This window comes from Amblyomma maculatum, chromosome 8 (genome assembly GCF_055883805.1).
Source record: "Amblyomma maculatum isolate TAMU_Amacu chromosome 8, ASM5588380v1, whole genome shotgun sequence".
Taxonomy (NCBI): Eukaryota; Metazoa; Arthropoda; class Arachnida; order Ixodida; family Ixodidae; genus Amblyomma; species Amblyomma maculatum.
Window position 1 is genome coordinate 98,940,922 of NC_139351.1, and position 22,995 is coordinate 98,963,916.

The following is a 22,995-nucleotide window of genomic DNA, read 5'->3' on the forward strand; positions in this document are numbered from 1 at the left end:
TGCTACTGCACTTACTACGTAGCAGCTGATATTGAACTATCTGTATAAAATGCTGACTGGGAAACCCTCTTGACCGACAGAAGATCGCGGCAGACTGGGCTGCCGTCGTCATGAACCACAGAAACATGAACGTTTGAGTGTGTGGGGCCGTATGGGGCCATGCGGGGGCCCAAGGGAATTGTTTCCATTGTTTCAATAAAGTCCTTACTACTACTTGCGCATGAAGCAAATCTGTCTGACGTATATCTGCCTCTTTTTTTTTTTTTTTTTTTAGAGAGAGAGAGACGAGAAAGGCCTCAACGCATCAAGATGATCGAGACCACAACAACGCGCACCGCCCGAATGGCGCCAATGCCGCTGAAAGCGATAACGAAACCAACGAAGCGTTTCGGTTTTGATTGGCTGAATTGTTGCAAGGTTGCAACTGCCCAGCGGTTTTCAGTATTTTTATGTTATGCACAGCTATAAAATTGCTGAATGTGGCGCATGATATTAGCTACATAGTTTATACCAGCGTTTCATCATTTTTGTTTTTAACAAATGTTACATAAGAAAATTGTAAACTTATTATGTAGAATGCAGCATTGCGTAGCGCATCAATAGTGTCACATGGAAGATCACGTGGGAAAACAGGAGGTCGCCTCGCGTGTAGTGTACAAAAAGGATGACTTCCGAACCGGTGGCGGCAAGCGGTATGTTTGTTATGCGTTATGCAAATGTATGCTTGACATTTTCGACTTTGATTACCTTTCTTTGCCAAAGCTCAAGAACGAAAAATCTAGCCGAGCAGATGTTACGTGCGGCGCGCGAAGCATCTTGTGCGCAGACACGGTTGTTCGAGCCCTTGGTCCCATGTGCGGGCCTAACTTTATAGTTTGACAGCAGAGCTAGGGTGGAACTGGAAGCTATTTTGCAGTGAAAAGTCCTTACACATTACACCACTTCACCACATGCATCGCGATACTCGCGGCCTAGATACTACGATCGATCCGGTGAGAAGTCCTGAACATTTCATCGGAGCCGCCGTTGGTGTCTGCGTTGTCACTCAAAAGGTTCGTCGGGCGGACCTTATCTGTGGTTTTAAATGTACTATCTACATATACCTCTGATGGACCAGATGCGTTTTTTTTTTTCCTCGGTATACATCGGAAAAGCCGGACGGATGCGGGAAACATTTTTCCTGAATGCGTGGGACGGCTGATCTAAACAGTTCTACCCCTGCGTCCAAAATGTTCCACAATGTAGTACATTAGGTGCATGTTCACTACGCGACTTCATTGCCGCGCCGTATTCGTCCTAGCAGTAGCCAGATGTGGATAAATCAAAGTTGATACGCTTATGCAACGTGAAATTGCGAAAAATAGTACATACAGTGGCGCAAAGGTTGGACTGCGACAGGGTGGCAAACTCAGCCAAAACGCAAGCTCATTATAAGCGCAGTCCATGAATGACTGCTCTGCTCTGTGCGTGAAATATATAACCTAATATCTTGAGTCGTCGCCTACCTCCCCTTAATCAGAATATCCAGTCAAAACCAACGAGTCATCGCGAGCCCCTAAAAAGCGTTAATCACGGGTCGAAGATGTGCTCGCTATCGGTCTATCGTTTTCTGTCCTCGCTAGCCTTCCATACCTCGCCATATTTGTGGTTTCTAATCAGCTCTTCCAATGTGTTGGATATTCCCAGAAGACCGAGCCCGGTTTCGGTACTTTTTCTGTTGATGGCTTCCAGCTTCTATTTCTCACGTCTGGTAACATGCAGGTACAGTGTAAAGTATGTGACACTGTTGGTGACGACCCCCGATACTCAATCGACTCTAGAAGAACAGGCAGACATATTAGGAAGACATTTTTCTGCAGTATCTAGCTCCTCACACTACACTGACACTTTCTTAAGGTACAAAAATGTGGCTGAAAGACAAAGGCTACCAACAAGTGGCAAGAGAAATGAAAAATATAATAGTTTAATTACGCTCCAAGAAATACACACAGTACTCTCTGCCGGAAAGCAGACTGCCCCAGGGGCTGATGAGGTGCATTACGAAATGTTAGCACACCTCTCTGAAAATGCTATTAAAGCACTCCTTGATTTTTTTAATAAGATATGGGTGTTAGGGAAGATGCCAGAAGCCTGGAAAAAAGCCATTATTGTCCCATTGCTTAAACCAGGTAAACCGCCAACCTCTGCATGCAGCTATCGGCCCATAGCTTTGACAAGTTGCCTTGCAAAGACCTTTGAAAGTATTTTAAATATTAGATTAAATTTTGTTCTACAATGACGACAACTACTTGACATACATCAATGTGGCTTTAGAAAAGCACATTCAACAACTGATCATCTGGTCTGCTTCGAGAATACAGTCAGAGAAGCGTTTATACATAAACAGAGCTGTCTCGCGGTATTCTTTGATCTGGAGAAGGCCTACGACACAACTTGGAGGTTCGGAATATTGCGTGACCTTGCAGACTTGGGCATCCGTGGGAGAATGCTAAACATCTTGCGTGATTTCCTCTCTAACCGTTCATTTAATGTTCGTCTAGGCACAACTATGTCAAAAACATTTATCCAAGAGAATGGCGTACCACAGGGATGTATTTTAAGTACTACATTGTTTGTTGTAAAAATGAATAGTATAAGTAAAGCAATCCCAGAGTCTGTTATGTATTCACTTTACGTTGATGACTTGCAAATTGCCTGTACATCATCCAACATATCATCCTGTGAGAGGCAAATACAGATAACATTGAATAAGTTAGCTACATGGGCAGACAGGAATGGGTTTAAATTCTCCCCTCAAAAAACAGTAGCTGTTCTTTTTTCACTGAAGAGAGGCCTACAGACAGATCCAACTTTATACCTAAATGAAGCTGAACTGCCAGTAAAAAATAAACATAAATTTTTAGGTATAACTTTTGATAAAAAATTAACATTCCTGCCTCACATAACTAACCTTAAAAAGAAAGCTTCTAAGTCCCTCAACATACTCAAAGTTCTCTCAAAGAAGAACTGGGGATCCGATCGAACATGCCTTTTACACATTTATCGCTCTGTTGTACGCTCCAGTTTAGATTACGGTTGTATTGTGTATGGCTCCGCGAGGTCATCATATCTAAAGCGATTAGACCCAATACATAATCTCGGCTTACGTCTTTCTAGTGGTGCATACAGAACATCCCCCATTAAAAGCATCTATGTAGAAACAAATGAACCACCCCTTGCCGACAGGAGGAGCATGCTTACATGTGAATACATACTCAGGATAAGATCTTTACCAAAACATCTCTGTTTCCCCTTAGTTACAAAGTGCCCTTCCAGAACACTGTTCATAAACAAACCCCATGCTATCAGGCCTTTACTACTCCGCTTTGAAGAAATATGCCAAGATTTAGGAATACTGGATGCACTTCCAACTGTAGCCCAGAGACAGTATTCATTTCCGCCCTGGTACAGCCTTCCCTCTACATGTGACCTCACACTGACAGCCTTCCGAAAAAATCAAACAGCACACGAATACATATTACAGGAATACCTAGCACTACGAGAGAAGTATATGAACTTCACAGAATTTTTCACAGATGGATCAAAGACAGCAAATTATGTTGGATGTGCTGTCGTGCAAGGCGACAGAGAAAAAGTTGTAAGGCTACCTAACAGTGCCTCAATATTTACTGCAGAATGTTATGCTGTCTATGTAGCTGTAAATAAAATTATGCAACAGAACTGTGAAAAGAGCATAATCTATACCGATTCTTTAAGTGTGCTTACGGCATTACATTCCAAAAATGCAGTTGAGCCTATAGTAGGGAACATCATTCACGGCATAGAAAAAATCACAAGGCCAAACCATAATCTTTTGCTGGGTTCCTAGCCATGTTGGGATAGATGGTAACGAAGTAGCCGACTCATGTGCTGCACAAGCTCGAACTAAGAAAATAAAGAAAATACCAATTCCCTACAAGGATTGTATTAAGATAGTAAAAAGAAGCCTGATAGATAAATGGCAGAAAAAATGGAATAACGAAGAACAAAATAAACTACACACAGTAAAACCCATAGTAGGAGAATGGAAATCATGTACACAGAACAAACGCTTCAGTGAGGTGATTTTGTGCCGTCTTCGAATCGGACATACACACTTGACACACAATTTCTTACTGAGAAAAGAGCAAAAACCATTATGCAAAGAATGTGGAGGTGAGCTCACCGTGAACCACATTTTGATCTCATGCACAGAACTTGAACAGTTAAGGAAAAAATATTTTACCCCATTCTATAATGAACGCATCCCATTCCACCCCTGTTTACTATTAGGAGACAACCCGCTTGTTGAAATTTCATCTGTTTTTAGTTTTCTTAAAGAGTTAGGGATTCTAAATCAGCTGTAATTTTCTAAACTTTTCATTTTCACTCATAAAGAAGCTCAGCAACCTAGTGTTTGGCGCATGATGGCCATAGTAGCCTATGTGCCAAAAAACCCAACCCAACACTGTTGGTGACGAAGACCTGGATGAGTCTGAGAGGAGGCTGGACTCTCTCTTTCCCAGTCTTCGGTTCGCAGTCCGCAGAATCATACATGTCTGCGGTACGCTCTCCTCCAACTGATCGATTCGTTGTTACTTCTATTATTTTGCCGCCAGATTCCACAAGATAAGATGTGAATCTTGTCCATTTGCTTTACTAGCTCTGTCCTTAGACATTCATGCGATGGGGATCCTAGTTCTTGCTGCCTCCATCTGCCCCGAGTACAGAATTGCTAAGATTTTTCTGGTGAGCATTTTAAGCCCTTTTCCTTGAGATAGTCTTGTGTCTCTTTGGCAGCCTCTTGCAGCGACTCTTCAGTTCGCATGTCACTTCCCCCCACTACCCAAAGGATGACGTCATGTGCGTGTGGCTGAGATTTCTTATTTTCTTCAGGAGTTGAGGAAGGTTTAAAATTGCGATATTGAATAGCATAGGTCATAGGACTGACCTTGTGGTGTTCCTTTGTTGCCTAGGCTAACCTCTTTGAGATTATTTTGTCCAAAGCTGGTGTTTGCGGAGCAATCCAGCAGAATATCTCTTATCTTTAGGAAATTTTTTGTGTATCAGTACATTCTTCTCCCTACATTTAGACTTCCCAAGCTGCTTAGGATCACTGTGGGCTTGAAGTTTTCTATGGTTTTGGCAATGTCCAGGCCAAGGATCATCTTTGGCCCTGGCCTCATGGTCCTGGCCTCGAACAGCTGATGTAGCTACAGCGTTACGTCTTGCTTAAATAGATGGGGCCAAATTCCAGTCATAGTGTCCCGGTATAACCCCTTTTTCTTCCCTGTACTTGTTTAACCTGCTGTGCACCACGTGGCGGAAAACTTTTCCCACACACAATGCCAGTGAGATGGGCAGTATGTTGTCCAGATGGAGATTTTTTTTTTGGGGGGGGGGGGGAATTATATGACCTGAGCGGTCTTCCATTCTTCGGGTATTGAGGCAGCATCCAAGCATTTCTGCATGTATTGTGTCAGATCAGCTGGTAAGTTGACGTCAAATTTCTAAGCATCTTGTTACTTACATTGTCCAGTGGTGTGGACGAATTTGTGTTCAGTGTGTTGGTCTGTGCCCTGACTGGGCAAGCTCTATCGGGCTATCGGGCCGGGGTGTTTTTGTTGCTAATAATCCAAGAGGTATTCCCTTTCTACCTCACCAATGTATCACTTTTCGAGGTAATTCAGATAATCCTCGGTTATAGCTGTGCATTAGTCTCTTCATTTTTGGCTGTTTGCCAGCTTGCTCCTTTCGAAGTATAACAGATACCTGATCAGTTGCTAGGTCTTGGTCATACCCGAACTCCCTTCCATATTATTGCATATACTGTTCTCAGCTTCTTTTTTTTTGTTTTGAAGCAAAAGCATCACTACGTGCTAGGTAAAGTAGTCGCTTAAGCCTCAGTTTGACCTTCAAGTTACCTTGACAGTTACTGCACTTTTACTGTCTTATAAGCAAATGCTTTTCAATGCTAGGTAGAGTCGGTGTTCATTTAGGGCTAAATTTGACCTTCAAGTGACCTCGACCTAAGTGTGTGTGTGTCCACGATTTTGTGGTGTCCACCCCAGAGTGTACTGGGCCTTCCTTTCTCCAAAACCTAACTTAAATGGAGAGGCAGCCCTGTGTTGTGCGATGTCTGCACATGTTAAATGCCCCCAGACGGCCGAAATTTGTGTAGCCATTACTGTGGGACCTCTCTAACTCTTCTCATTCACTGTCACCATCCTCCCTTCCCTCAATTCTGACAGATACTGCACCTTTCCTTTTTTATAAATCAAATATGTAAAAAAAAAAATGAAAAACATGACCTTGACCTGGTTAGGTGCAGGCATGCACCACTCTGTGGTGTCCACCCAATAGTATAAGGCGCCTTCCTTTCCCCAAAACCTAACTTAAAGCTGCGGCTTGAAAAGGTGATGTTATAGGGGTTACCACTGCAGCACTCTCACCTTTCACTCTATCACTAGGTTCAAGCCATGCTTAAACCTCCACTTTTTTTTTTTTTCTTTTTATGTATTGCACACTTCTGTGCAATTGGAAATATCAGCTTGCATTAGCAGCACTGTCCTTATACGTAAAAGTTTTTGATATTTATGGAAATAAGTTGTTAGAAAATTTGAAATATTTAGGTTCTAAATGACAGTTTCCTTGGTGTTTTTGGTGGTATTTTATGGATACAGTGTAGTGCATTAGGATTGAGAACAAATACAGTGAATTTAAACTTGTAAAATTTGGAGTTCGGCAAGGAGTGTACTGGCACCATTGATATTCAATAGTTATGTCGATTTTAGCCATTTTGAAACAGCATTACGATGACACCATGACTTGGTGTTTACTGAGATGTTTAAACACCTGAGGGGTCTACTCAGGATGTAAAGATGTTTAGCAAGACATATCTGAAGTGGTAGACTGGCTGGCAGACAATTCAGCATATTGATTAGACAAAACCAAACCCTATATGCTTCAAGAAACGCTCAAAAATAAATTCTTCAAATTGAGTCACTTCTCATACATAGTTCGTATTGTAAACCTTGTAATTGTCGACAGTCAACCAGTTTGTGCAGTCAACAGTTGTTTGATCTTGAATGAAATGAATTTGAAAAAAAACCTTTCTGAGTGTGAGTGGGTTTTGAACAAATACTGAAGCGAAGAGAACAGCTTGGCTGGCCACTGCATTAGAGCTCTATGCCATCGTCACATCTCGAGCAGCCTTCAACTCACCCATCTTTATATTCTTTTCAGACGTTGGATCATTACCCTTTCATTAAGCAGCAAAAAAGAGCAAAGTTTCTCTAGCATCCTCACACATGCCAAGCTTTCCATACTGTGGACACGTTAAATCATAACTGTGTTCCTTTAATCAACAAAAACAACAGTCTGTTAGCTCCAAACTCCGCTGTGGTATGCGGTGCCCTTTATCCTTCGCGGTAATGACTATGATAATTTGCCTCTTCCTGAGTGCTGCATTTTTTGATGTGGGCTGTTTTGTCACCATTCTGTTTTTTACCTCTGCCATTTTTTTTTTTTTATTGTGCTGTTTTCTGCTGTTTTGACGCGAGCTTTTTGTCATGGGCTTTTCTTTCGTATCCCCCTACCAGCCTCCCATCTTCTCTAACATATTTTTTTATGCTGTTCAGAGCAACATTCTCATTATTGATAGTCTCGGGCATTCTCAATGGTATTACCTCCACTTCTTCCTTACCTGGAACAACAAAGAAATTGACTTCGCTCTTGAGCAGACAAAAAATAGGCGGACACTTAACCTTCGTCTCAACGGGTGTAATTTGCCAGCGTGAATGGTTTATGTCTGCAGGTCGTCGTTTATGTACACACCCTTTGCCGCTCGCTTAATAATCTCATAATTCGTGCCTCAGTTATTTCACAATATTCACTAGCATACAGCTATTGGATTCCCAGTTGTGTTAAAAGACCACCCTTCATAGCTATCGGTAAGCCTCACATTAACCAAGCCATATTAATTTGCCTGCAACTCCTAGGAGTAGCCTTTTTTACTCGGGCTTAAATAAAATGTTTCTCTCTCTCTCTTTCGTGATCCAAAAGTTCTGGCCGCCAAGTTCATTGGGAGCTCACAGAACCGTAGTGAGCAGCCCAGGAAAACCAATTTGAGAACCCCTTCTTTGGGAAATCTGGATTCAGCATTGTGAACAAGAAACCATGAGTATGCTTCTGGCTGGTGATTACTAGGAGTGGGCATGGCTGGACAATGATTGGCCACAGGGTTCTGAGATGTCATGAGACCAAATGAAATTGCCTGTTATCAACTCGGGCAGCTCCTTATAGATAAAAGTGTGAGATGGGAATTGAATCCTCGATTCCTGGCTAACCAACTCAGACATTTATTCTTAGGCCATGCGAGCATGTTCCTACAACTTTGCTAAAGCGGCATTATATCTGTGTCGAACGGTCATACATATATTGTTCCAGCATAGGACTGTGTGCTGTTGAGCATGTATGAGGTAATCGACACAAATTAAGGGATTAGTGATTAAGCAAGCAGCACAGTGTATGTACTGAAGCATGGTTCTGCAAGGGGGAACTACAGACAAAAACCAGTATTGTCAAACTGTCATACCCCCAAAGGGAAGTTTAAGTGTCCCCAGATTTTTTTGCCATCCTTGATTGAAGTCTTTTAGCTCAGCAGCTGTCTAGTGTAATGACATTGTATTGTTGTGTTGAATTGCATATTATTGTAGTATATTTTTGTCATGTTATTCCTTATATCATTACACTAGCCGATTTGTTTGTATTCTCTTATGTATGTCCACTGTTATTCTTTTGTGAATTTTCTCAGTACTTCTTGGAGATCAATATATCCATAGCATTTCATAAATAAAAAGACCTGTCTCAGATTATTTCAACTCTTTCCACATTTCTTTTTCTATACTGATTTCAGTTTGGTATCCACATTGATTACCACACCACAGGCTGCATACTGCTGGGCCTTGTAGCCAAGCAGTGTATATTCCTGACTGCACATTATTTTGTGTGTGATTCTCGTGAGTCTAATTTCCTTGTTTCAGTTGTGAAGGTGAGATAATATATTGAAAAAATGTTGTTGAATAAAGCATGGGATTTAATAAGCCATGTCTAGAAAATCTACTTCAGGAAAACCATTGTTGTGCTGTGTAAGATTACTTTAAGGCAAGATTGCCTTTGCCATCCTTTTCATAGCTAACATATGTGTGTAGTTGGGTTGATTAATGTGTTCCCATACAAGGAAATTCATCAGAAAGGCATTTATGTTTATAAGGTACGCTTTCTTCAACTGCCTAAAAATTTGTTAAGCATATAATGCGGGAATAAATGTTTGGCAGCATCATTTCTGTTGTGACCTGTGGGAGCATATTTATGACTCACTCTTTAGACCTTAAGGGAGCTTGCACCAACATCAAACAGGGTGATAATGCTTGTGCTGTAAGGAGTGCTGATGTGTGATGTGCACATGTATAATCAGCTCATTTCCATCTACACCTGCCTGTAACGCAGAAGCTAGTTGGTTCACATGTCAGAAAACTGCAGTGATGACATCATGTGAATGCATCCTGTACATATAGGTGGAACGGATACATCCTACAGCAACCAGGAGTTAGCAGTGGCGATTCGTGACAATAAGTATTGTTTAGCATTTGTGCAGTGGAATTGTTCCCCTGGTTTCTTATAAAGACTAAATGTTTTCGCCCGACCATGGTGGCACAGTGGTTATGGCATCGAGAACTGTACCCTACGATGCGGGATCAAATCCCCAGTTGGCGGCCGCTTTCTAGTGCAGACAAAAAGCTGGGCTTCTGTGCGCTGTGGGATGTCAGTGAGCATTAAAAAGCCCTGGGTGGATGAAATTTCCGGAGCCCTGCATTACAGTGTCTCTTGTAGTCTGAGTGAGTCACTTTGTGGTATTAAACCCCATAAACCAAACCAAAATGTATTCGGTTGTAATTTGCCAGCCTTGAATCATTAGATGCCTTTGTTGCCCTTTTGTTGCCTTTCCTTGTGAAAATGGCTACAGCCCTACTAAGAAACGTGTTTATGCCTCTCTAGTTCTTTTTTTTATAATGCCAAAAATGTCTTTCTTTGTTTCCTTTCATAGGCATCAAAATTGGTGCTGACTGAACAAAGAGTGCAAGTTTCCAGAACAACTTTCCAAAAAGGACTACTGCCAGACCACACAAATCATCAGCCTGTATCCTTGCAAATCCAGCGGTTAAATCTAAGAATGAATGTCACCTCATACTTTCTGCTCACCAATAGCCGACGTAAAGTGATGTTTCTGCATTTAATATGATTGAGTGTTACCCTCGTTCTTTATTTCTTTTAGCTGAATTTTAAAATCTCGGGTATGTGTTTGAGATAATATATCTATCAGAATCCAAAATAGTACTATAAACCATAGGCAAACTATGGGTAAAGCAATCCTGCTTGCCTCAGTGAGATCTCGTCTGAAGAAAGCAGCTTCTGTTAAGCTGCTGGGCAGTTGCATATTTTACCAGGGCAAACTGGCACAATTTTATACAGCCGTGAACTTAATCTTGAAAGCATTGTTTTGCAGATATGGTGCAGTATGCAGAGAGAGATGCGATGCTGATTACTTGGTAAAGAGCTGTCGTGTGTTATGTTACTTAGCAAATTCTTTGGTTATCTCATGGCCACGTTAGCATGCAGTTAGCATTTGGCTTATGAGAAAATTCCACGTTTGGACTAGCACCAGATTTCTGATTTTTTTTTAGTTTTTTTTTTATTTCACATGGGAGCTTTATTACTCAGGAAGTGTGTGCAATATGTGACAGTGAGCTGTGGTAAAAGTATCACTAATTAGTTCTTTAAGTATAGTTTTGGCTCAAGTAGGCTTTAGCACCACTGTAATATCAGCGACAAAGCATTTTGGCATTCACGAAAGTGCCTGGCTCCAAAGCCAACCAGTTGACGACTCAGCACTTTCTGTTTCTTTGCAAATAATTTCTCATTTAAATGTATGATTGATAATCCCATGCCTCCTTGACCGAACCCACACATTAGCTGGACCATTCATGTCTGCATGTGGGAAGTATTGGTACCAACGTGCGATATAGCCTGAGTAGATATGCAGGCAAATATCTGCTCCTTTGCATTGATTGTGGCAGGATGTTCCCAATGGCATTCCACCTGAAAGGTGATCTTTATGCCTACGTTAGCTGCCTATCATTGCAGTGGCCACTGGAGCAGCCGCTACACAAAGGAGCAACTCTGCAGCACTGCTCTGCATCTATATGGAAATGCCTCTTTTGATTACAACTGGTTATATGACAGTGACACAGAAATCAAACCTCTTACACTGTGGTATTAGTGCGCAGACCATTTCAGTGCCACCTTTATGCAGTCATACGTTGAGAGGAAAAATTTAGTTTAAAAGTGCAGCAGGCCACTGTTTCTTCCACTATAAATAGCTTGATCCATACGAGTGTGTCTGAGGGAAATTTCAAGGGCAGACATTTTGTCAGAAGGGCGATCCTACGGGCACAAAATGGGCCTACAGCTGCTTTCAGTTTACATGCACAAATTGAGCGTGTAGCGAACGGTATGACTTTTGAGGACCGGCTTGAAGGTGCTGCCGGTTTCTCCATTGTCGTCAGCTGCAAGTGCTTTCAGGCTTCTTGACGGAGCACACGAACAAGTTGATGCATCTGACTGTGAAGCAATGCAACCAGAGTGCACGTTTTTAAAAGCCTTGTTATTGGTGTGACGTTTGGAAGCTGCAGTCGAGGGCACTCCAGCACCAAATTGAACTGTACAAAGATCATTTGTATTTTTAAAATCGCCTTGGCTCGGCGCTATTTAGCTCATATGTGAGCAGTGGCTAATGACCGTGCCCGCTTATTTGGGATGCAGCCTATAAGGACCTTTTAGGTGTAACGCATTTCCTGGACGTTTTTAAATTCGCTTCTGTAGTTTAATATGGCCTACTGTATTTTATAGAGGTCATGCGAGTACGTCTGAGCTCTTGCATTGCATTTTTTGGGGGGGGGGGGGGGGGGCAGCTTGCTGTTTGAAATTCGTATACAAATACTGAATATTTTGCACTGTTTTAATACTTAGGAAGCCTTGACACACATTTTCTTCATTTTTGCTCGTGTCGCGCCCTTCTGACTGTGCTTTGATTATTATGCAGCACTACAGTTAAACCTCAATATAGTTAACTTCAGTGTGTGGTGAAATCCTTAATGTAGCAGAGTATTTTGGTTCTTCACAACTTTGTGTGTGACCATAGAACACCATGTATATTTTTGCCTCAGTATAACAATGTAATTTTTACTGCATTTTGAAAGCAGCCAAATTTTGTTGCTGGCTCGAAATGGACCCAATGCAAAAGAGTGCCGCCAGCTCGAAGGGACGAATTAGGCATGTGTCGAAGCGCGTACCGGAGCGTGTACATAATGTGGATGCTGCCTATAAAGCAGGTGAAGAGCGGGTGTAGGTAAACACTTCCCCAAATAAAGGGACCCCGGAAGATATGGCCTTTGAAGAAGCGGCAACTAGGAAAAAACATCCCCAAGGCAAAAAATGGCCCTAACAACGATTTCTTCTGGAACTCACATGACAAAAGAAAGAAGATACACATTTTATGCCATTCTTTTTTGGCTTTGAGGTAAATGTAATCATCATGTGAAACTTGCGTCCTCTGGGCACCCGAGACATTTAGAAGCACTGCGTAAAAGCATGGTGAAAGAGCTATCTGGTTCTTTATACGTTGCATGCCTCTGAACTCTGCAGCCCGTTAAGCAATCATGCAACAGGCCTAATCAGCTTGGTAATACTGCCCACTGAGAAAGGTACAAGTCAATTGGCATGTTGTAGTCTCTGAGAACCACTGAAAGCAGAGGACGTCACTAGAATTACTTTCCAGGCCTACTGGTGACGAAGTTCAACCGTTCTTCTCATGATCGTTTAGAATGATAAGGGTGATGATGGTGTAAGCAGAATGAGGCTTAACCGATCGTGCACCATGGCCACCCTAAAGTATCGCTCCAAGCTTCTGGTCTGGTAAAGCTGGTGGTCAGCTTGCATTTTCCCCGCAAATAAAGTGAAGACGAGGCGCTGTCACAGTATTACAGCTGCCATCATTTCTTCTTTTTTTTTTTTTTTTTTTTGAATGTCTGCATCAGTTCGATGTTTGCGGTCAATTCCAAGCCGACAGGTGAAACCGCTGTATTAAATTTAACATATATCATTCATCATTCACGTCATTCTTGCCCAGGGGAAACGCAGTCTACATCCTGTTGCGCAAGACTTCATTCCCCATTCGTGGACATTTTTTCTGAGGACGTTTCTTCCGGGAACATTTTTTTCCGGGGAAGTTTTTACCAGATCCCGGTGAAGAGCACCTGGCTGATATAAAAGTGTGTGATGGTGGAGCATGCAGTCTTTCATGCCACCTGGGGTAGTACAAAAGAGGTTAGCAACATAGTGTTGTAGAAATCCTTTAGGCAGCATGAGCACCTGCACAGCTCTGGCAACGCGCAGCCAGCAAGGACAGATGCAGCTCTTGCAGTATGTTGCAGTCGCGCACAATCTTGCACGAAAGGAGCACCAAATGCGACGCCCGGGTTCAAAGCAAGCCGCGCTGCGGTTGCTGCGTTTTATTCCCATAAAGTTTCGTAAAAGAACTGAAACGTTAGGCACACCCGCCTGCCTGACAGCAGCACAGGTGTGCATGCTCGCACTTGTGCATGGCGCAAAGCAGTGATCTACGTGGACTGGGTTTCACTTCATCGTGTTTGACGGAGGACACTGTTCTTGATGCCACTGACGTAGAGCAAGCGAGGCAGAAAAACCTGCCTTGCCCATCCTTGCCAGCCTTTATTTCCCTGGCTGCATCCCACCTAGCTGTATTTGCGGCTGAACGGGCCATCATATCGATGGCGCTCGCAGCTCAAGATGGTGTTGGTGATGGTTAAACTAGAACTATGCAGTCGTGTTCTCATCACGTGCATTATGTTCCCTTCAATTCTACGTAAAGATTTTTCCGTTGAATAGGCAATGAAATGTTCTGGAGGGTTCTCTGCATGCCAACAGATAAATTTCGATTTTGCTGCCCTGCTGCGGTGGTGCAGTAGTAAGAAGCCTGACTACTGTGCCGGAGTACCCGGCTTCGATCGCGACCTCGGCAGCTGCGTTTTGATGGAGGTGAAACGAAGAGGCGTCCATGTGTTGTGCGATGTCAGCGCACATTAAAGATCCCCAGGTGGCCGAGAGAGAGGGAGAGAGAACTTCATTGTCGGAAGTAGTCTTATACCCCTGTCACACAAGCAATTTTAATCTCATTCGCATCGAATGACATAGCTTCTAATGTCATTATTCCCCTACTACACAAGAAAATTTAATGTCATTAGGTTCGAATGACATTCTTCATCGATTGAGTTTGGGGAACTCATTCGCTTTCTATTGCAAGCCGAATGTGTACCCTTGACGCCAGATACACAGCAGAAACAAGTAACGCAACAACATATTCTGCACACACTGAAATTTAAAAATAATACATCATGTCCACAGATCTTGATGATGGGGGTTTATCAACATGGTTGGGCTTTGAATGCTTCAAAAGAATATTTTCCTACACCAGTTTTACATCAGAAGATGAAGGCACCAAGGTCTCCTGCCTAAATATTAACACATGCTTTGGGGCGTCAAAGTTTGATCGTTGCATTCAGTCTTGAATTATTGAAACCCAGGAAATGTTTCTGAGATAGGCGCCGGGTAGTCATCAAAGCTGTCAGCACCACTATAAGTTGGCGAAAGCGGCAAGCTCGAGAGACAGTCAGCATCGGCATGTTGACAGCCTCTTTTGTATGTCGCAGTGAAGAACTCTTGTAGCCGCAAAGATCATCAGACAAGCCGTCATCTGCAAGGGTCACAAAGATTCACTAGCCAACAGAATGAAGGATGGTTGGTTACAATGTAAAAACATTTCCATAGATGTAGATATGAAACCATACCGCAAAAAGGACTGCGAGGTGCTCTTGTTCGGTAATCGTGTAGTTAAGTTCAGACTTGCTTATCCAACTACTAGCATAAGCTATCACATACTGACCGTGGCCGCAGTACCGGTGCCCACGCTGCTAACGGTGTGAACTTCGATGTGGGCAGAAGTGGCATACCATAGGTCGCAATGTCAGAAGGAATTTGAGATGGGGTGAGGCAGAATCGCATACAGTATTCTAATTGAATGATGCATCTTTTTGCATCTTTCTCCCCGCGTCTCCACCACAACTGTTACATACTTAGTATGTAACCGGGGTGTTTATTTACATTGTGGCAACTGAGAGTTCTTGGAGCACACCAGCTTCTGCTTCCTCTATCACTTTTTCAGCTCCCACCTTTTCATGACTGCCCAAAGCACGTGACAACATTTTTTTATGTTCAAAGCTGAAGAAAGGGATTTTGAGGGTTGATAGTCTTTGAGATGGTGGTGATGGCACTGCAATTACAAATTCATATTTTATAATGTGTTGAGGCAGGTATATTAAGTGCATTTGAATGGAAGCATATTCTGCTGATGCCTTAGGTGTGCTGGTTCTTTTCTTCTTTTCCTGTGCTGAAAGCTTTCCCTTGAAGCATTTCCTCCTGATGCGAAAGGTTGCTCCTCAAGATAAATTAGTGCATGTCTACTTTTAGTATAAATAAAGCACACAACACAGGTAAATCAGATGCTATAACTGTTTCCCTCTGTAGAACTACAGCGGCAGTGTGTTTTTCAATCCTGTTTAATTTCTACCAGTGTTCTCTCAACAGCTAATGTTAAATAAAGAGACATTTTAGAGCAAACTATGCAGTACATTCTGGTGTTCAGTTATCTTTACTTATGGTGCCGATTGTGAAAAATGACCAACAAACACAAAATTCTGTTGCCGCCTTATTGATATTAGTTGGAACCAAAAAACCAGCAGTTAGATTGGCAAAGTGTACATCATCTTAATTCACGCATCAACTTACCTTCGTGCAGTCCAACCATAATTGCTGCCCAATTTAGCCTTTCGTTTTCTGTACTATGTAGTGTTGTCCGTTGCATGTTTACGAGATGTGAATGTACTTTATGATAACCAACTCAATCTCTTCAGGAATCGCGTTTTGTTCATCTAGCAGCACTTTTATGTTAGAAGTCTCTGGGCCTGGATTAGTTCTGCATCACCTTTCAGTAACAGCAATACACGCATGTACAGGGCATGAATGCACTTAACAGTTTGAAGAAGCCTCTTCGCAGGATAGCACCACCAAAGAGCACGAACATAGAACTCGTTTCTGGCCACATGCTAGCAGTATTGCCTTGCCCAGTGAAGCAGGTATTGGGGCATAAAAGGAAAAGTCTATTGCTGGCAATGACAATGCAGATTCACCAAGTACGACATCAAAATGACGCTGTGGGACGCACCAGAAGCTTGTTATGGATGCCTAATTCTTAGATGACCCCACCCAGAAACCGGAGATGTACGATGCTGCTTCTTTATAATTAAATAAAAAGCACGAAGCTATTTTAGTTATTTCTCAGCTATAAAATGCATCTGGTGAAATCAGTCTCTGATAAATGAAAGTTTTGTCAACACCACATATGTTTTAATGACTGACCTGTGCTGCCTTTTCATGCCCTTAGATTCACAGAGAAAAGCCTCTTTGCTAACTGCAGCTAAATGCTGATAGTAAATCTTTTTATCTGATTTCAGGAGACTTGGAGTAAGAAAGCGTGTCGTAATATTTTATACCTAACACATTCTTTACCATCTAAACTTACTCCTAAGAGAGAATGTAACAGTAGATTTATCTTGCTTTGTTTGCTTACTGCGAGCAAAAAAATGCTTTACATAATTTGATAATTGAATTTAAACACCTCTTTCTGCACAATATTTGGGATTTTCCAACCCTGTGTTTGGCACATGGGGGCCCCTTGCCCTCATACGTGTCATAAAACTAAACATACATGCAGAATTTTCTTGCAGCTTGCACATTTTCCTGGAGTGTCAGCAATCATATTACAGTGCCAAAATTACTATTGTGTTCATGTTCTGTAGCAATTTTCTGCCCAAAGAAAAGTGTTTCGTCAAATGCAGTCCCCTTTGTGCATGTTTGTTGATACAGGAATCACATCGGCAGTGCTGCTCAAGGCATTGATTCTTAGTATTGTCACCTCTTTTCTCTGCTTTCTTTTGCAGGCTGTTACCGCTATGCCAAGGAGTGAAAGGTTTCATGGGAAGAAACCTTCAATGACACATCTGCCAACCTTTGCTGATTCATTGGCTTCATGTTCAAAGCATAGGAAACAGCATGTCCAGTGATCTCGATGCTAGGAGTTTATAAGCGTGGTTGGGCATTGATAGCTTCAAGATATTACTGACCTCCCTCAGTTTTACATGCTGAGATGACTGCACCAATATTTCCTTCTATGTTTTTTTATTATGCTCAGACAGTGGTGATGGCAATTACAGATGCTGCTAACATTGTGTTGGGCAAGTACAGTCATGAGCAAAAGTGGTATGCAACGCTCAGCCAGTGACAAAGATCGGGAATACTGCATCAAAATGCCACCTAGCAACATGATAAGGGACAAAGACATCAGCACATGCGTGTGCATAAAATGATGCACCGCCACTGTTGTCTCGATCTTAGATAGCTGTTGCTAGATAAAGGTGGGATGCAGTTTTCTCGAGCTCCACCACTGGCTGAATGTTGTATACTACTTTTGCTCACAACTGTACAATAGAAGTATTTGAATGGAAGCGTAATATTCTACTGATACCTTAGATACGCTTGGTTCTTTATTTTTTTTCTGTGCTGAGAGCTTTCTTTTGAAGCATTTCCTCCGGATGTGAAAGGTTGCTCTAAAATATAAAGGAAAAGCTCTAAAGCTCGGGTGATTGTTATTGTGAGAGATTCTGTGTGTGACATCGTAATATGCTGTACAGGAATGCCACTTACTAACATTTATTATATTTAAAACTTTAGTAATAAATCCATAATTTTTCCAGGGTTTCACTGGAGGCTCTAGAAAAAAAGTGCTAATCTGCACTCTTGATCCATTATCTATGATGCCATGTGTTCTGCTGATATGACTTCACGCTCGTTGAATGTCTCTGTAATACTTAGGAACTGTGACGATTTTTTTTTTTCCTATATTTTTGTTTATGATTGTACCTGCCACTTTCTGATAAGTCTCTCATCAAAAAGAAGTCACTTTGCCTTTCCTTGCTCTTCTGCCTGATATAGTGAGGTGTTTTGATTTGTAATGATTGCCTGCTATTGAATGAATGCTAGATGTGGTGTGCATTTCTTTGCCATTGATATATAATGGAGGAGGCAGAGTGAAAGGAAATATCCTGTCTGAAGAAGAACAAGGCAGATAACTTTTTTTTAATCAAAATTATTATGATTGTTGTTTTTTTATGTTCACAGTTCTAATAGCTGCATTCTTATAATTCTTTATAAACTGGCTTTGCAACAAGCTTGGGCTTGTTATTGAGTTTGTGAACAACACCACGTCTTGGCCAATCCACCAAGGTGGGTACATGCCATTTTACAAGAGGCCAACAACAACTCGGTAGTTGGTAGCAGTGAACGACAACAGGGATTTGCTAGGACAGAAGGTGCGTTCGAGCATATGACGGTGGTGTGGTCCAGAGTTCAACGTTGAGACGATGTCATACCACTAGAAGTCTTCTACACCCGAACAAGAATGGATTGATTTGGTTTGGTAGGGTTAGCAACCGAAAGTGACTCGAGCTATGAGAGAGGCTGTAGTGGAGGATTCTGGAAATTTTAGCCACTTGGTGTTCTTTAATATGCACTGACATTGCACAGCACACGGGCACCTTGCTTTTTGCCTCCATCAAAAAGCTGTCGCCGAGGCCGGGATTTGATCCCGCACCCTTGGGAACAGTAGTCAAGTGCAGTAACCACTGTGCCACCCCGGCGGACGAATGAGAATAGTCAAATCAAGAGGCAAGGGGTACTCATACATGAGGTGTTGCCCCATGGCATAAATAAAGCTGAAACCATAGAGTAAACTGCTATGTGTAAAAGCCATGTTTTTGCTTTCAAGCCGAACCAAAGCATTGTCATGCAGATTGGTCTCGCGTAACTCCAGGTTTAACCACAAAATAAACTGCAGCTAAATTTTTTTTGCAGCACTGTCATTTTAAAAGCGGAATCATGACTGACCAGGCAGTTTGGCTTCCATTGCTGCTGCACCATTACCCTGAAGGCGGTCATTCAAAAGCATGAGAAGGCATGCCTTGCATGCTTATAATGGCCACAGGCAAGCAGTCTCACATTACCTCAGGAACCCCTGTTCTCTATGAAGCTTATAGCTATGTGTCCAGTATTCTGGTTGTTTGTGGTTGGTTAGAAACAATATTTTTCGTTACGTGCGTGAAGTTGCTGACTCTGTCAAGCTCTCAAGATATTTGTTGCTTTGTGCATTAAAGGTGCTTGCACCTTTAATTATTACATTCCGTTTTTAGGCAATGGTTTGTGGCTGGAGACCGTTTTGCTGCATGAAATGTGGTAGCACTGATTTGAGTTTGTTTCTTTTTAAGCATCTGTTAGCAACACTGAAAGCTTTCATGTATATTAGAAATATATCTTCAATGGGGCCAAGCAGAGCAATATAGACTGAGTGATTTCTGAGCACAAATGTTTATATTCCTTGTGAAACTGTTTAAAAAAGTAGCTTTTCCAAGTTTTTGTAGATATCCATTCATAAAATACCTGGCTGCCACTAATTATTTAAGTTTACATAACCTTGTGTCTCCATCATAGAGCCAGTAATCATGCATATACACAGGTCGAGGGTGTAGCTATACTAAGCTCTAACAGGTGCTCAACGCTTTTGTTTATAATCATGACCTATCCTCAAGCCCAACCAACAATATCTAGAAATTGAAATGTGATGCAGACAATTAAAATGTGAAAGATATTCTATTGGGCTCACATAATACTTAATATATTGTGCACTTGAAGTAACAGTTCTAGCAATATCTCGAAGCCAGAATGCAAGCTACTGTCAATGCAAGAGCCCTAAAAAGATAGATTTATTTAAAAGTGAGCCCTTTGGACCAAAGCAGGATGAAAGTTATCTGCTCATAATGCTGCATCCACAGATAGAGTGTGTAAACTTTTGATCTGTGTATGCTGCATGTCGCATCACAAGAGTAAAAAAAACACGGACACAGCAAAATATAAATGGACATTTTTAATATACATTCACTCACCAAGTGCATGCACAGTTCTAAATTGGAGTATTTTGCTTCAGTCAGTTCTTTTAATAACCTATTGAATTTAAATTTATTGCAACAGAACTGATTTGCGGGTAATTGACTCGCGTTTCTTGCAGACATTGAGCAGAAAAGAGTAGAAGTCCAATCAAGCTCTGTGCCCTTGAGCTTTTCAAGAATTAAAAAAAAAAATTAAATAAACTTCACTTTAATCTAGCTGCCACAAGTGTTGAGATGAATTTCCGCATGCATTACCTTTTCTGCCAAATACGATATAAAACATTGCAGTGTTCTCTCCTCTTATTGAAAGCATTTTGGGTTTTAAATGCAGATCCAGGTCCCGCAGCCTACATGTATAACACCCTTCCAGAAGATTCACCAGATCAAAGGCATCTGATGAGCCACTGCATGGATACTTCCTCTACCAGCTCTCATCAGGACAGACCCTCGGGCAACAAGCTACACAAATGTAGCCAATGCAGCAAGAGCTTCCGCTCTAAATACTTTTTGGATGTGCACCTCCGTACCCACACGGGCGAGCGTCCATTCCATTGTGACTACTGCGATAGCAAGTTTACACGAAAGGGCACACTGAAAACCCACATCAAGATTCACACAGGAGAGCGTCCATTTCAATGTGACTTCTGTGATTGCAAATTTGCACAAAGTGCCCACCTGCAGCGGCACATCAAAACTCACACGGGAGAGCGTCCGTTCCAGTGTGACCAATGTAGCCGTAAATTTGCTCGAAAAACAGCTCTTGTTGATCACATCAGGACTCATACGGGCGAACGTCCGTATTATTGCATCTTCTGCCAAAAGAGGTTTACTTACAAATGTAAACTGGTGGTGCACATGCGCACCCATACAGGTGAAAACCTGCATAAGTGCCAGCTGTGCCCAATGACCTTTGTGGAGAATACAGCCCTCCTGAGACATGTGAGATCCCACAAGGGTGAAAAGCCATTTCATTGTGACTTGTGCCCAAAGGCATTCACAAGAGTGTATAGTTTAAAAGAGCACAAAGGGAAAGAACATTAGGGGAAAAACAGTCCTCTATGAAGTCCTCAGATGGTATGCTAGTTATGCTGCTCTTTGCGAACTAGCAATATACAATCTACTGTACAAGTTTATCAACCTACATCAAAGGTTTTCAATTTGTAGAATTTTTTTCATTTGCACTAATATTTAAAAAGGTATTTTGATGATATCAGACAGCACGGCACAGACTGTCTTCTAAATTTTTTCTCAAAATTTAGGAGACTATTGAGCTCTCAAACTTCCATTTTAAATTATATCATGACTTTTTTATGATATGCTACTTTGAACAGTGACCTGTTATTTATTACTGATGCAACTTGTATTTCAGAGCATGCTTCCCTTGAGAGTTTCAGAGAAGCTAAAGAGGTTGTAACATTTTTTTTTGCATTTTGATTTCACAATTTACATCAGTTCCGGAAATATATCACATCTAGTTGTAGGCATGACAATAGAAGAGACCTGCTCCTTTGATGTTTTTTGTGTTAACTGTAGTGAAAAAATCATGCCCTGAAAATATTCCTTCCTTAATTTCGACCCTTTGCAGAAAACCTGTTAAGTAGCGTTAACGAAAAATCTTGAGTGTTCAGTTCTTTATATTACCTTTCCTCAAAGAATTGTGACTGTAATTTAAATTTAGTATTTTTTGTGGTATTATGATGCTTCCATGAACTCTGATTGACCCATCTTATTCACGCCAGCTGCTGTGTAGATAATGGATTGTTAAGCTTGCGGACACTGCAGTAAATTGTACTTGCATTGCAGTGGGTGATGAAACATTGTATTCTTCTAAGCTTCTTAGTGATGCATTCATTTCAATGCAGTGACAAATATATTTCTTTTTCCATTCTTATTCTTCATTCCTTGTCTGTTTTTTATGTCATATTGGTTAATTCATTTTAGTTTATTTCATGTATTATGTAGTTTTTTGCAACATGTCGTTTTTGGGATTCTCATTTTCATCACTTGTTCTATGTGTAATTCAAAACCAATGCTGTCTTCTCTAAAGTAGACCTGTAGAAGGCTAAACTCCCTACCTCTCTCACAGCCAAACTTCTTGCACATAAAAACATGGCTTCCTCTGCCAATGAGAGATTTTCTACCATATGTTTTATCAGTTCTCGGTGCTGCATCCCACAGTAAAGTTACTTTTTGCAGTGGAATTATCTACTAATGGCACAACAGTGTGAAGGAAATTTTTTGTTTGGGAACAAATTTTGTAAATTTGTTTTTCAGTATCACCATATGTCTACTAAGTTGAATGAAAATAAAGCTCTCAGGAAGACACACACAAGAGAAGAAGACACAGGACACGCGCTTCTTCTCTTGTGTATGTCTTCCTGTGCGCTTTATCTTCATTCAAGTTGCAATGCACCATCTAGCCCAACTTCAAGTTATGTCTACTAAGGCATGCTGTTTCATTTTTCAGTTTCTTGAAAAGGAGGAAAATTCTGAGTAAACTAAATGATATGATGCCGACTTTTATATTTTTGCATCATGCTGGCTTGTGCACAATTAGCCCTAATATAAGATGCACAGATATTTCTACTGCACATGCTTGCACCTTTGTGGCTACATTTCCATTGGTGCCCTGCCGAGGTGGTGCAGTGGTTACGGTGCTTGATTGATATGCCCAAGGATGTGGATTTGAATCCCGGTCGCATCATCCGCTTTTCCATGGGGCGCC

General features: G+C 41.6%; 1 long non-coding RNA gene across 3 annotated transcripts; it reads left to right on the top strand.

Annotated features, from left to right (window-relative positions):
* Positions 1-604: 604 nt before the first annotated feature.
* On the top strand, positions 605-20,735 carry LOC146181947 (uncharacterized). Of its 3 annotated transcripts, XR_014700314.1 has the most exons (5): positions 612-692; positions 8,936-9,038; positions 10,127-10,292; positions 19,183-19,312; positions 20,602-20,735. It is a non-coding gene; the product is annotated as an uncharacterized LOC146181947 (long non-coding RNA). The 3 variants fall into 3 exon arrangements; XR_014700315.1 differs by lacking the exon at positions 8,936-9,038 and having other exon boundaries at positions 605-692; positions 17,214-19,312; XR_014700313.1 differs by lacking the exon at positions 8,936-9,038 and having other exon boundaries at positions 605-692.
* Positions 20,736-22,995: the final 2,260 nt, after the last annotated feature.